General features: G+C 38.7%; 1 pseudogene; it reads right to left on the bottom strand.

Annotated features, from left to right (window-relative positions):
* Positions 1 to 13,738: 13,738 nt before the first annotated feature.
* On the bottom strand, positions 13,739 to 14,769 carry LOC117281431 (basic endochitinase-like; annotated as a pseudogene).
* Between the last annotated feature and the right edge of the window lie 229 nt (positions 14,770 to 14,998).

The following is a 14,998-nucleotide window of genomic DNA, read 5'->3' as shown; positions in this document are numbered from 1 at the left end:
TGGCGCGTTTCCCCATGCAGCACGCCTGTGTAATTTTTACACAGTGAAAATCCTATTTTGGTTAAGAGAAGGTGATTTCGTCTGGGCCCCACTCTACTTAGTATAAATATATGAAAAAAATATTTTTTTTGGGACTTTTGACATATTGGAGGCCTAAGGAGGCTAAGGAGGAGTTGGAGAAGCAAAAGCACAAGGAGTTCATCATTCAATCCTTACTCAAGACCCCAGTTTGGATCATTTTAGGTTTTTCTTTACTTTAAACATATTTGTAATGAATTGCTCCATATCTATGAAGTAGTTCCCTTTAGGGTTTAATGGATTTGGTACATTGATATTTGTTTGTGGATTATAACACTAATTTTATGTATTGAAGCATTTTTTTGGATGATTTAATTATTGCATCTATATTTACTAGTTCATGTAATCGAGAGAGGCATAACTTGTGATATCTTTGCATTATATTTTTGGTTGAGTTCATTAATTCTTCTTAGTAATCAAATGAGGCTAGTTGAATCATTGATTAATCCTAGTTAGGAGGATAAATGAGAGAGGTTCTCCTAAAGGCCAATCCACTACGTATTCTTGCATATCTTCACGTGCTTTAATTGGTTCACCTTGTGAGGTTAAAACTTAATCGAGAGAGGAGTTTTTGCTGAACATTTGAACTAATAATTGAGTGAATTCGAGAGACTCACTTGAACAATTATCTAGAGTTAGATTCTAAACAATTATCTTGCACCTAAATTATCAAAACCCTATTTTCTCCCACTGATAACTTCCTTGCTTACCTTTGTTGCGATAGTCATTAGTTAATAGCTTTAGATTCTTAGTTAATTTTAGTTATTAATCATATAAATCTTAATTGTTAATTCTCCTGGATAGCAATCAATATAGAAACTAAGAAAATATTGTTTAACTCCAATCCCTGTGGATATGATATTATACTATACAACCTTTGACTAGCGAGCATTATTTAAGTGTTTGTTTTGCGCTCGTCAAATTTTGGCGTCGTTGCCGGGGATTGTCAATCAATAGTGTTTGAAATAGTTTGTAGTGCTAATTCAGTAATTTTTCTTCTCTTTTTTCCCTTTTTACGTTTGGTGTTCTTTGACGGTGCACATGTTACAGGTTCAGAGTGGAGCATGACTAGAACTTCTGCGAAGGAAGTGCTACCATACGAATCCGAGATAGAAAAACAACTGCGACAACTGAGGAATGAAAGAAGTCTCAAACTTCATAAAAGGTTGGGAAGTCCTCAACTAAAGAACTTATGGCTGGAAATGGTGAAGATAATATAGATTTGGTTGCGAGAGAAGGAGCCCAACAAAGAGAACAAGCTGTATGGGATGCTGAGAAAGTAGTTATTAGAGATGCGCAGAACATCTATGAAGAAGTGAGGGGTATCGGACTTAATCAATTTCAACCCTTGCTTGGGAGACCACTTGGCGATTATGCTAGACCGGTCTACAATCAAGGATTATCCAATGTTCGACCATCTCCAATTGCAGCTAATAATTTTGAGTTGAAGCAAGGGTTTCTCCAAACCCTTCAAAATTGATGTGTCTTCAGAGAAGATGAACGAATATCCAAACAACGGTGTATCACAAGATACAGTTTACTTAAGTGCATTCCCTTTCATACTCAACGATGATGAAAAATAGTGGCTTCGAAGCTTACCCACGTGATCAATTAGAACATGGGAGGAGATGACCAGGAAATTCCTTGATAAATATTTCTCCTCAGCTAAAACGGCCAAGTTTAGAAGAGAAATCCATAACTTCTGCCAGAAAGATACTGAGACTGTGTTTGAAGCTTGGGAGAGGTTTAAGGATATAGTCAGAAAGCGCCAACATAGCAGAATTGAACTCTGGATGCAACTCCAGGACTTTTGGGATGGATTGACATCGGCATCACGTAGAACATTGAGCAATGCAGTTGGAGGCCCTTTGATGAAGAAGACTCCAGAGGAGATAGTCACAATTCTTGATGAGTTGTCTGAAGATGCTAATCAATGGCCCTCTGAGAGTGCAGAAAGAAGGAGATCGATAGGTGTTCGCCAGGTTGATGCTAACACATCTATGCAGGTACAACTTGATATTATGGCTAAAGAAATACAGAAGCTGACCTTAGCTACAATACAAAGTGAGCCTCATGAAACTTGTGATATATGTGGAAGAGGACATCCTACTCATGAGTGTCAAGCCTCAGCTGAGGAAGTGAATGCTATGGAAAATTATAATGCAATGGGTCAAAGGCACCCCGATTTTTCATGGAGTTCACCTAGAGGTACTGCAAAAGCGTGGCAAGAAAATAATTCTAGACCTCAGCGACAAGGAGCTCCAGACTTCCAAAATCAGTAGAGCTAGCAGTTTTAGCCACAACAGTCCAATCGGCTTGATCTATAAGATCTAATGAAGGCCTTTATTATCAAGACAAATGAGAGGTTGGACGCTTACGGAGCAGCTATCAAAGAATTGGGCACTGGTTTTCAAAACATGGAGAGACAAGTGGCACAGATTGCAACAATATTATCTGAGAGAGTCACAAGTACTCTACCAACTGATACTAAGAGAAATCCCAAAAAAATAATGAATGTTATGACCTTAAGAAGCGGGCAAGTGTTGAAAGATACCACTCCAATCCAAAAGGAGGTGGTACTTGAAAAGGGAAGTAGGGAGCAGCTGAAGAATGATATTGATAAGAAGAAGAAAGGCAAGAAGGGATCTGACAAAAAGAAGAAGGAGGTAACTTCGAGAAGGGATGAATCTAATGAAAGCGAGCATATGCTTGCTCTACCTTTTACTCAAAATCTATATAGAGAAAAGCTCGACAAGCAATTTGAGAGATTTTTGAATATGCTGAAACAGGTTAATGTAAATTTGTCATTCACAGAAGTTCTCTCCCAAATGCCATCTTATGCTAAATTCTTGAAAGAGATCTTGACAAAGAAGAGGAAGATAGAAGAGACCTCAGTGGTCAAGCTCACAGAGCATTGCAGTGCAATATTGCAAAACAAACTCCCACAAAAGTGTGGAGATCCGGGGAGTTTTACTATACCTTACACTTTAGGCTCTATTAATTTTGATAAATCTTTATATAATTTTGTGCCTTAATTAACTTAATGCCTCTAACTATTTACAGGAAACTGGAGTAGGAGATTGGAGAAATAAGGTCAATGCCAATATCTTTGCAGCTAGCAGACCAAATGACTCTGATACCCGAGGGGATAGTGGAAGATGTCTTAGTTCGGGTAGATAAGTTCGTAATGTAGATTTTATAGTAGTGAATATGGAGGAGAACAAGGAGGTCCCCTTCATATTAAGAAAACCATTCTTAGCAACGGCTAGAGAATATTAGATATACACGAGAGAAAGCCCATGCTTAGAGTGGGTGAGGAGACTGTAACTTTCAAGATGAATGTAGAAACGGAGGTGAAAAAGGAGAAGTCAGCTGCAAGTGTTGAGTGGAAAGTAAAGGGCTCAAAAGAGAAGACTGCGGCAAGTGAGAAAGATAAGTGTGGGGTGCACCCCAAGAAGGCGGATAAGAAGTTGTCTGCATGGATGTGCGCATTAGTTCGAAGGCGAGGAATGGATCCCGACTTCAGGGAAGTTTTCTTTACCTTATACTTTTTAATTGTGTATCATGGGGACATGCCACAACTTAAAGTGTGGGGTGGGGGATAATTGTATGTTGTATGTATATGTGTTAGTTTAGTTTTTGTTTTATTAGTTAGAGATAGAAAAAAAATTGAAAAAAAAAACATAAAAATTGAAAAACAATTTGATTTTTCCCAACGATGGATATCATTCGACGGGTTTCTTGAGGGATTAAAGTCGAAAGAAAAAGACAAAAAGATTTTCTTCTGTTAGGTAGTGTATTAATTCCCCCTTGGTTTTTCTTTGTGTCGCGGTTCTTTTTCAAGGGTTTTGTTTGAACCGGTTGTAGTTAGTTTTTATTTTTGTTAGTAGTAGGAAACCTTGTGCTATGAATTGAATGGAAAGCAATATCTCTTAACTTTATCATGCCTTGAGAATAGTGAGTACTTTAGTGTGACGCTTAGGCTCAGATTTTGACTCTTGTATAAGTACCTTAGACTGTAGGATTTTAACTTTGCTTAACTGCTTTGACTAGAGTGTCTTGATGTGTCCAATTGTGAGTGAGTTATATGTCATGTGGGTGTGAAGTTTTGTGTTATTCTGTGCATTGCATTTAATGTCTAGAACTTGCCCCATGTGTTTGCAAAGCTAAATGGTAGTTTTGTTCAGTCTTGGAAGTGATTTAGGCATTTCTTTGTTGAGCCAGTTATAAGCTTTTGCCCACCTAATTATTATGTATCTTAGTTAACCCCTTTGAGCCTGTAACCTGTTTTCTTAGAACCCACATTACAAGCCTTACCTATTTGTTTGAGTTGATCATCTATTTGAACCTTTTACCTCTCGTGAGCACTTAAATTTGTTATGAACTTTATAAAAGTTGAAGTGTTGGGTGGTTGGTTTGGCTTTTGAGTAGAATTATGGAAATAAGGATAAAGGTGCATTGTTTTAAAGAAGTAAGAGCCAATTGAATTGAATAAGAAAAAGAAAAAGAAAGAAAAAAATAAGTGTATAATTGTGAAAAATATTCCTTGATAGTGGTGACTCTTGATGTAATTGTGCTTAAAGAAGTAGCGAGTTAATGTATATTGATGTGAAGGTAGGAAGTTAATGTATATTGATGTGGAGTTTTATTTTGACATAAGTGTGGGGTTTTGAATGGTAAATTGTATGTATTAAAGTTCTTAGGGAGGTGTGGCCAAATGTATCCTACCCATCCCACAGCATTTATTATAACCAAATGAAGTCCTACTTGATCCTTGACTGAATGAGCTCAATTAGTAGAGTAGTATACTACAGGCAAGCCTATGGTGCATCCTTTGTGGCATATGAATGTTGTTTCTGAGAGTGAGCGAATTCTTTCTATCTTGAGGTCCTAATTGTTCTTAATTTCTATTATGTCTGAAACTACTCTCTATTGTTGTGTGAGGGCACTTGATTCATGAAGGAAAGGTAATGTCGTTGACCTCTGTGTTAAAGTAAGTGAGCAGGTTATAAATAAAGCGTGGTGCTTTTGAGTCAAATCTTGAGGCTATTATGTTACGGTATTATACTTAATCTATTTTAAATATTCTTGGTGTGATGAGTAATGAGAGTTGTTTAAAAAGGCCGTGTCTATGTGAAGTGTAGTTTGATTGCTCGAGGACAGGCAATGGTTTAAGTGTAGGGTATTGATGGTAGGCTACAATTACGTATTTTAGTCGCTTATTACACTCTAATTCACTGCACTTTACTTGTTTTGAGCTTTAATTGATAGTGTTTTGCACTTATTATGTGTTTTATGTCTTGTAGGAGTGATTCCAATTGATGTAGATGTTATGGAGCTAATTCAAGTGATTTGGAGCTTTGAAGTCTAAGTAAAAGCCCAAGGGATTAAGTCGGGATCGTGTTCGGGGTCGAGGACGAAGTCTAGATGTCAAAACGCACGAAACAATCCGTACTTTGAGAAAACCCCACTGCGCAGCGCATGGGGCACCGCGCGTGTACATATTCCTGCTGCATGTCAAAAATAACTCTCTGGATTTCCCCACTAATGCTCCGCATGGCGCGTCGCCCCATGCGGTGTGCCTGCGTAATTTTAGGTTTTTGGGACTTTTGACATATTGGAGACCTAAGGAGGCTAAGGAGGAGTTGGAGAAGCAAAAGCATAAGGAGTTCATCATTCAATCCTCACTCAAGACCCGAGTTTGAATCACTTTAGGTTTTCCTTTACTTTAAACATATTTGTGATGAATTGCTCCATATCTATGGAGTATTCCCGTTAGGGTTTGATGGATTTGGTGTATTGATATTTGTTTGTGGATTATAACTCTATTTTTATGTATTGAAGCATTTTTGGATGATTTAATTGTTGCATCTATATTCACTAGTTCATGTAATCGAGAGAGGCATAACTTGTGATATCTTTGCATTATATTGTTGGTTGAGTTCATTAATTCTTCTTAGTAATCGAAAGATGCTAGTTGAACCACTGATTAAACCTAGTTAGGAGGATAATCGAAAGAGGTTCTCCTAAAGACCAATCCACTACGCATTCTTGCATATCTTCACGTGCTTAAATTCGTTCATCTTTTGAGGTTAAAATTTAAGCGAGAGAGGAGTTTTTGCTGAATGTTTGAACTAATAATTGAGTGAATTCGAGAGACTTACTTGAACATTAGGAGTGAATTATCTAAAGTTAGATCCCAAACAATTATCTTACACCTATCCTATCAAAACCCTATTTTCTCCCACTGATAACTTCCTTGCTTACCTTTGTTGCGATAGTCATAAGTCAATAGCTTTAGATTCTTAGTTAATTTTAGTTATTAATCATAAAATCTCAATTGTTGATTCTCCTTGATAGCAATCAAGCTAGAAACTAAGAAAATACTGTTTAACTCCAATCCCTGTGGATACGATATTATACTATATTATTTTTGACAAGCGAGCATAATTTAAGTGTGTGTTTTGCGCTCGTCAACGTACACACACGAATCACCTGTATGGCTTAACATACCGAAGGAGCTGATCATTTCCACAATCACGCTGATTCAAACCATTACTAGCCGACCCAACTTCTTCCAATTTACTCTTGACTTGCCTTAGAAATAATAATAGCTCCATTCAAAAACATAACAAACTCGATAGGCACTCATTTTGAGTGACCCGAATCACGAGACCACATCGTCTCAATACCCATGAACCATCTCATACCCTCCTTATGCGCACAATAGCATCTCTAACTAGTACACCCATTCTGAAAGATCTTCTATGAATCCGAAGCAGTTTCTCCTATTTCCCCAATATTGCCCTGTAGATCCGATGATAACATAGAAATTTCCACAAGTATTCCTCACACTCTACTACAAAATCCCGGTCTTCAGTTACATAATGGACTCCAAAATCCTTAGACGTTGTACCTTAAATTCTTGAACCCACTAGGACCGTTGTTGAGAGTCACCCACTCTGACCTGGTCCCGAATATAACCAAACTCCAATGCTCTGCTTGCACATGAACACCCTCTCAAAGAAGAAACCGGATGAATTCTTTTCCTTGTACATCACATCCACAAGAAGCATAAACTCTGAGTCTTCCCAAAACCTGCACCTGAATCGATAAGGCAAAATATAGCACACATTCATCAAGTTCTTTGCTCGAATTAGCCCTGATATTTTCTTTTCTTGGTCATAATTGATCCACCAATGCACCGATAATAAGAAACCACACAAGCCGACAACCACGCGATCCAATCATAGACAGTGGGCTCCCCCACTTAGCTTTAATCTACCATCATATAATGTAGAACCCACAAGATTCCCCCTTCTCAATTTACCATGATCTCGCACCGTCAACCCGCCAAATTTCTTGTAGTCTCTTGCTAAGATTTTCCTTAACATTTTGAATTATCAGCCACAATCGCATATTTGACCTTCTGTCGGGTAGTAAGCAGAACTCTTTGTAGAAAATTTATCAAAATCACGCAACTGCTAACCTGCTCACAGAAGATAACCCACCTGTAGAATTACATACCAACATCTTCCAACGACGCTGCATTGGGTGCAACCACCACGAAATCAGTTAACCCTCCTGAGCCCGCGCTCATCCACCAGCTGTAAGAGTTTGTTCATTCCTCATTGACATCAACTGAAAGTCCAACCATACGTTCCAAACTCAAAGTCATGCTGCATCCAAAACGGTAATCAAGTTTTCACACTCCTCTTCATTTCAGGCAAACTCCTCTTTGTCATATTCAACCTACCTCCGTGCAGTAGCCTCCATCCCCAAATAAAATCCGTAGACCTAGTCATTGTCCACCATGATTCCCAAATCACTCTAAACTTTTCTCAAGGCATGTGGCTTTCCTGCCACAGAATCTATATGCTACTTTGTCACTCCCACTTCGGTTAAACCACCTCATTTAAGCAACTTCTCGACCTCTGCTTTTCATACTTGACCTGCTAGCAATTCCACCATCGCGAGATACCTCCTACCATGTCCTTCCTCATCCGTCGATGCCTAATAGCTGCCTCAAATCAAAATCCATCTCTGTAGCACCGGAACTAATAAATTGCTACCAACTCTAAGCCTCATCGAATGCCATCTTTCTTGAGCCATCAGCATTAGAAACACTTATTCGATTCAGAAACCGCTACACACGGCCATTTCTGACAACCGTTCCTCAGGCACCATTTCACAACACCCTGCCCCGAAGGCAAATTAAGAAGACCATAACACCGGCAAACCTTAATGCGTTCAAACAAGGATGATGACACCACATCACAAATGAAAATTCCACCACGCTCGAAAATATCAGGTCTTGTTACTCCATCAACCAAAGCCTGAATATCCATAGTCTGATTGCCTTTCCTCTGCTGGAATTTAAATGCCGAACCTCTAAACCATGAACTGAGAAATCCTACTTTCGAGTCATTCACTGCCGCGATCCATAAATAAGCACCCTACCATTTACATCAACATTGCGTGATAACCACTCATGAACATCATAACAATCCGTGCATAGACTCAAAACCATAGGCAATACTGATACATGGCTGAAATGACAAAACACCCTTCCACAGGATGACGACAATAGCTCGCTCGAATACGCAGGGAGATACATCATGTGCTACATCTGTAGTACCACTGCACTTTTCAATGCCCCATTGATAACAAGCACTCAACGTTGTGTAGGAGTGAGTAGGAAGGATATGAAGGCAAAAGCCTTAATGGAATCAAATCACACGATGAGGAATCAAGAAGAGAAGTGCTCCTAACATCTATGTAGCCTCTCGAAGATAAGTACAGACGTCTCTGTACCGATCCGCAAGACTCTACTAGACTTTCTCATGACTCATGAGACCCAAGTGAACCTAGAGCTATGATACTAAGCTATCACGACCCAAAATCCACTATAGGCCGTAATGGCGCCTAACATCGCCGTTAGGCAAGCCAACACTTAATTATTCATTTTATCATTTTTAAAATTATAAGTCTTTCTTGGATAACAAGGTTAGTGCATCAGAATGAATTGTAGTTACATACTATTTCGTTAAAATAATAAGTGAAAGTGAATTAGTGTAAAACAATCCATAACAAATTCTAGAACATCCCCAAAACCCAGTGTCACAAGTGCATGAGCATTTACTAAGGAGTACAAAAATAATACAACCTTTGTTCGGAATGTAAATAAGACAGGATAAAGTAAATGGTACGACGAAGACTCTGTGGGTTGCGATACGTAGCCTGGAATGTAGCTCACCATAAAATCTCTTCAGCAGTTGCGCCTGCACGCCAAAATGACCACCAGTTGAACCTGTCAGATCATGCACATTTAGTGCAGAAGTGTAGCATGAGTACGTAAATCAATGCATACCCAGTAAGTATATAGCCTAACCCCAGAGAAGTAGTGACGAGGGGTCAACATCGACACTTACTAGAGATCCAACAAAGCAATATAATAAACCATAAGCAGGTGTGAAGCACACAATAATAATGGGGTAAATTTGTAAGTTACCTAATCGTCCAAATATTTCTTTTTAAAGTATGAATTTCTCAATCTTTTATTCTACCTCAACAGTTCAGATGTATCAAGTACCAGTAACAAACGGATAAGAAGTACCATATAAAATGTCGGGCATCAGTGAAAAGATAATCTCGTGAATATTCGGACTACCAGCGATATAACGCACGATTATGCCGAGATCGTTCGGCCCGGTCCAGAATAATGTGTACACTACTGAGGGTTGAGCGACACGAACCATAGATGCATATATTATAATGCCGAGGCATTCGGCCTGCTCGACAAGAAAGGAAGAAAATTACTGAATTACGAGACACGTGCTTACAATACAGTACATGAACACAAAGTGAATATAACCTTTATCGTTCTCAAATAACTTGCCAACAACTCAAGGCAATAAGTCTCGGCCTAATATATATGTATATATTTCCAAATCAAATTCAATTATAATTTCAATTAATTAAGCCAGTAGAATGAGATCAAATATTTCAAATATTACATGGTAAAGTCCTAAGTCTACCGGGACATAAACATGCTTTAGCTACAAACGGACTCTCATTACCTCGTGCGTACGTAGCACCCACAACTAATAGCACATACCAATCACATCACCTAGGGGTAGTTTCCCTCTCACAAGGTTAGACAAGAGACTTACCTCGCTCCGAAGTTCCATAACCGGCTCCAACGTCAGTCTAACACCTCAAACCGAATGCCCATCGATCTAAACTAATCAAAAAATCATGAAAAACCAATAAACATATACTCCAACATCATAATTAATTTATTTATAATAATTCCCAACTCCGCTCGAAAAGTCAATAAAGTCAACCCTCTGGCCCACGTGCCCAGATTCTAAAAATTTTCAAAGATAAGATTTACCCATGACGCATGACGCCACTAACTCAAATATACGATTTGTGTCAAATTCCATGTCCAATTTCGTGGTCAAAATCCAAAAATACCAAATTCTAGGTTTTCTACCAAAATCCCATAATTTCTACTAATTTTCATATTTAAATCCTTATAGAATCCATGCATTTAACTTATAATAAGTGGGAATAACTTACCTTGCTATTGATGATAAAAATCTCCCCTTGAAGCTCTCCAAAGATCACCCAAACCAAGAGAGAAATGAGTGAAACGAGCAAAAATCCCGATTTTAAACAATCTGCCCAAGCCAGTCCTTCTTCGCGATCGCGAAGGCAAAACCTCACTGCCTCCAAATTTACTCTGCGTGTTCGCGACCTTCGTGTCGCATTTACCAAGCCTACTGACCCCCGCCCTTCGCATTCATGTAGGAAGCGTCGCGTTCGCGAAGGCAAAACGGCTCCAAGCCCAGCTCTAGATCTTTCTCCGCGTTCGCGACCTTCATGTCGCGTTCGCATAGGTTCCTCAGGCTCTTCTCCGCATTCGCAACCTCTATGTCGCGTTCGCAATGAGCAATTTCCACCTGCTCCAAAAACCCTTCTTCGCAAATGCGATAACCACCACGCGTTCGTGATGAACGACACCAGAACCAGCATCAGCAGCAGCAAAACATGGGGAAATGACCTGAAACCATCCCGAAATACACCCGAGGCCCTCGGGACCCCGTCCAATCACACCAACAAGTCCCAAAACGTGATATAAACCTGCTCGAGGCCTCAAATTAGACCAAACAATATCAAAACTATGAATCGGCTATCGAAACCTTTTTTTCAACTTTCAAACTTCCAAACTTCGACGAACGCGTCCGAATCATATCAAAATATTCCGAAATGACGCCAAACATTAGGCACAAGTCAAAAATCATGATACGAACCTTTTCCATGGCTCGGAACCCCAAACGGAAATCGATAACATTAAAATCCACTTCAAACCAAACTTATGAAATTCTAAAACCTTCAAAATGTCAAACTTTCACAATAAGCACCGAAATGCTCTCCCCCCCTCCCCCATCCCCCCATACTCAACTCGAACATACGCCCAAGTCCGAAATCATCATACGAATCTATTGGAACCTTCAAATTCCAATTCTGAGGTTGTTTACTCAAAAGGCAAAACTTAGTCAATTCTTCCAACTTAAAGCTTCCGAAATCAGAATTTTCTTTCCAAGTCAACTCCGAACTTCCTAAAATTCAATTCCAACTACACGTACAAGTCATAATACCTTAAGTGAAGCTACTCAAGGTCTCAAATTATTGAATGACACGCTAGAGCTCAAAATGACTGGTCGGGTCATTACATTACATTACCTATTTCTACTCTATCTTCTTCAAATCAAGCACTTTTTCACTCCAGCTCACACCTCACAGAACCCACTCATTTTTCCCAAGCTATATTGCACCTAGTTGGCAGGAGGCTATGCCTAAGGAACTTCAAGCTTTGGAATCAAATGGTACCTGGAAAGTTGTTGAATTGCCTAAAGGTTAAAAGGCTTTGCCTTGTAAATGGGTCTATAAAATCAAATATCAATGGGAGTGTTGAAAGGTACAAAGCAAGACTTGTTGTGAGGGAGGTACAAGGAGAGAGGGTTTGGGTTTCACTGAGACCTTTTCTTCGGTGGTCAAAATGACCATTGTGAGGTGTCTCTTAGTTATTGCTGTAAAGAAGGATTGGAAATTATTTCAATTAGATGTTAATAACATGTTTCTTCATGGTGACCTACAGGAAGAAGTTTACATGAAGTTCCCTACAGGTTTATCACCCCTAGTCCTAACCATGTATCCAAATTAAATAAGTCTTTATATGGGCTGAAGCAAGCCTCGCGACAGTGGTATGCTTGGCTCACTGCAACTCTCAATTTCAAAGGATATTCTCGCTCACTTAATTATTACTCATTGTTCTTTAACAAGTCAGATTCTGGTATCACTATCCTAGCAGTCTATGTTGATGATATTTTAATCACTAGTAATTATCCGACAAAAATTGAACTGCTCAAGGGATTTCTTGATTTAGAGTTTCAAATTAAATATCTTTGTGAAGCAAGTTATTTTCTTGGACTGGAAATCATTCGAAAAAATCATGGGTTAATTGTTAGTTAAAGAAAATTCACCTTGGATCTTCTCTCTCATTTTGGGTGTAAAGAGTTAAAACCTGCTAATTCTCCTTTGGATCCATCTTGCAAATTGAGTGCTAATTCCGGAGAGCTTCTTTCTGATCCAACAATCTACCAGAGACTCATCGGCAAGCTCAACTATTTGACTCGTACTCGACCAAACCTTTCTTATGCAGTACAACATCCGAGCCAGTGTATGCAGCAACCTCTTCTTTATACTAAGTTTGGTCCTTTTTATGAATTCAGCCTCTTCTCTTCAGCTCCTCGCCTTTTGTGACTCCGATTGGGGATATTGCATTGATTCGCGCCGCTCAGTCTTTGGATCTTTTTATCAATTTGGGCGGATCTCCTATTTCTTAGAAATCCAAGAAATAGCATTTAATCTCCCTTTCATCGGCTGAAGCAGAATACCGGTCAATGCGGCATGTCGTCGCTGAAATACTTGGATTGTTCATCTCCTCTCTCCGATCTAACTGTCACACCTTCGCTTCTGATATCTCTTCATTCTAATAGCAAGGCTTCTATCCATATCACGAAAAATTCGGTGTTTCATGAACGGACGAAACACATTGATTTGGATTGTCACTTCGTTCGTCAATAATTCCTTGCTGGACTTCTCTCACTCTCTCTCTCTCCCTCTCTCTCTTTTGTTCCTTCATCGTCTCAGATCGCCGACACTTTTACTAAACCTCTTTATGGTCCTCAGCATCATTGGATTGTCGATAAGTTGGGTGTGTCTTCTACCCCTCCAACTTGAGGGGGCTTGGCACCAAATATTTTATGGATAATAAATTGAGCAGTTTACTCTCAGAAGAAAGAAAGAAGAGGACTCTGTTCGATACAAACAAGGAAGAAAATCTTAAGAAGTCAAAGTCTCATTATATAATTCAAACCAATCATAATTGTTCATTGAAGACCCACATGGATGCATCTGGGATGTCCATTTTATTTAATAAACAGTGTGCTGGAAAATTTTTGAAGTCTCCAACCTCTTCTAGAAGGAAGTAACGGATGATTAGTCATATATGTCTAGTTTTGCATTTTGTATAGATTCCTTGAGTTTGTTATTTTAGACTCAATTAGGAATAGACACCTGTATAAGTCTGTTAGGCAATTTTCTATTTTTCTTTCTCAACAATTTGTATATATAGGATATTGTACACTGAATACAATCATCAATATACAAGAAAAACATTTCCTATATTCTCAAAATTCCATCAGCAAATGGCAATACTTATGGGATCAATTGTTGTTTTGGAATATAACCATCCCTTGCAGCTGCCTTTGAAGCTGGAAGTCCTATATATACCTTTTTACCTGGCACTAACGATGTCCATTGATTCCACGAGTTCTTGAAATTATCAGGACTTCCAGAATTAAACTCATATTGAGGGATTTTGTAGAATTGAATCCAAACATAGTCAAAAAGGCCAGTATTAAGTGCTTTTCCTAGCCATTGGTCAAGGAATGGACTGAAGTGTGCAGTTAAGTAAAATTCTTTTTCCTTGTTGGCTATAACTTGACAATTTTCGAACTAGTGCTGCATAGTATTGCCATTGTTCCTTTTCAATATCAGAATCTATTCCACCGAGCACTGCATCGCCCAGTGGTCGAGAATTTGCTTGGCCTCCTAGAATATTGTTTCATTATATAGTAATCTGCTCCATAAGTAACATACCTTAATCCCTTGGCTTTGGCGTTGCTTGATGTTGTTACCTAACTTTTGACAGCCACCGGATGAAGGGTAGCAATGGCCTGCTAAGTTGATTTGAGGAGTTTTGGCCATTGCCAAATGTTCGACCGGAGGAAAGCAATGTTGACATTCTCATACAGTCTAGAGGAACATAATATGTGTCTCTCAATTTACCTTCTCTTTCATCTTGGCCCCCATACACTAAAATTCCGGCTTTCAATTTCATCAATCCAACAAACATAATTGGAGCTGAAAATAATAACTCACAAACAACTTTATACTCCATTTTCTCAAGTATTAGTAATACTACTCTTCAAGCTTCAACAAGTAAAACGATTAGCATAGAGTAACTTTCCCCTCATATATGTACAGAACGATAGCCAAACTGTATGCTTTTATTTTGACAAAGTTGTTGGAATAATGAACATGCTATTTAAAGTCAAGGTTAAGTAGCTACCATAATTAATATTGCAACTACTCTTTCATGCATTTTCCTTCAGGTTTAGCAACTATATTTTCGGCTTGACTTTGTGAAAAAATAATATCTTCTTAGTTCTTAGATCATGTATTTTATTTTTGTGAGAGATATTGTACGCATCATTTATAATTATCAAATAGGGAGAAGCACTATATCTGAAGCACTTAAAAAGTTTGGTTGTTCCTGTTGGATAAT

Source organism: Nicotiana tomentosiformis, chromosome 8 (genome assembly GCF_000390325.3).
Source record: "Nicotiana tomentosiformis chromosome 8, ASM39032v3, whole genome shotgun sequence".
Lineage (NCBI taxonomy): Eukaryota > Viridiplantae > Streptophyta > Magnoliopsida > Solanales > Solanaceae > Nicotiana > Nicotiana tomentosiformis.
This window is presented reverse-complemented; position numbering and strand designations above follow the sequence as displayed.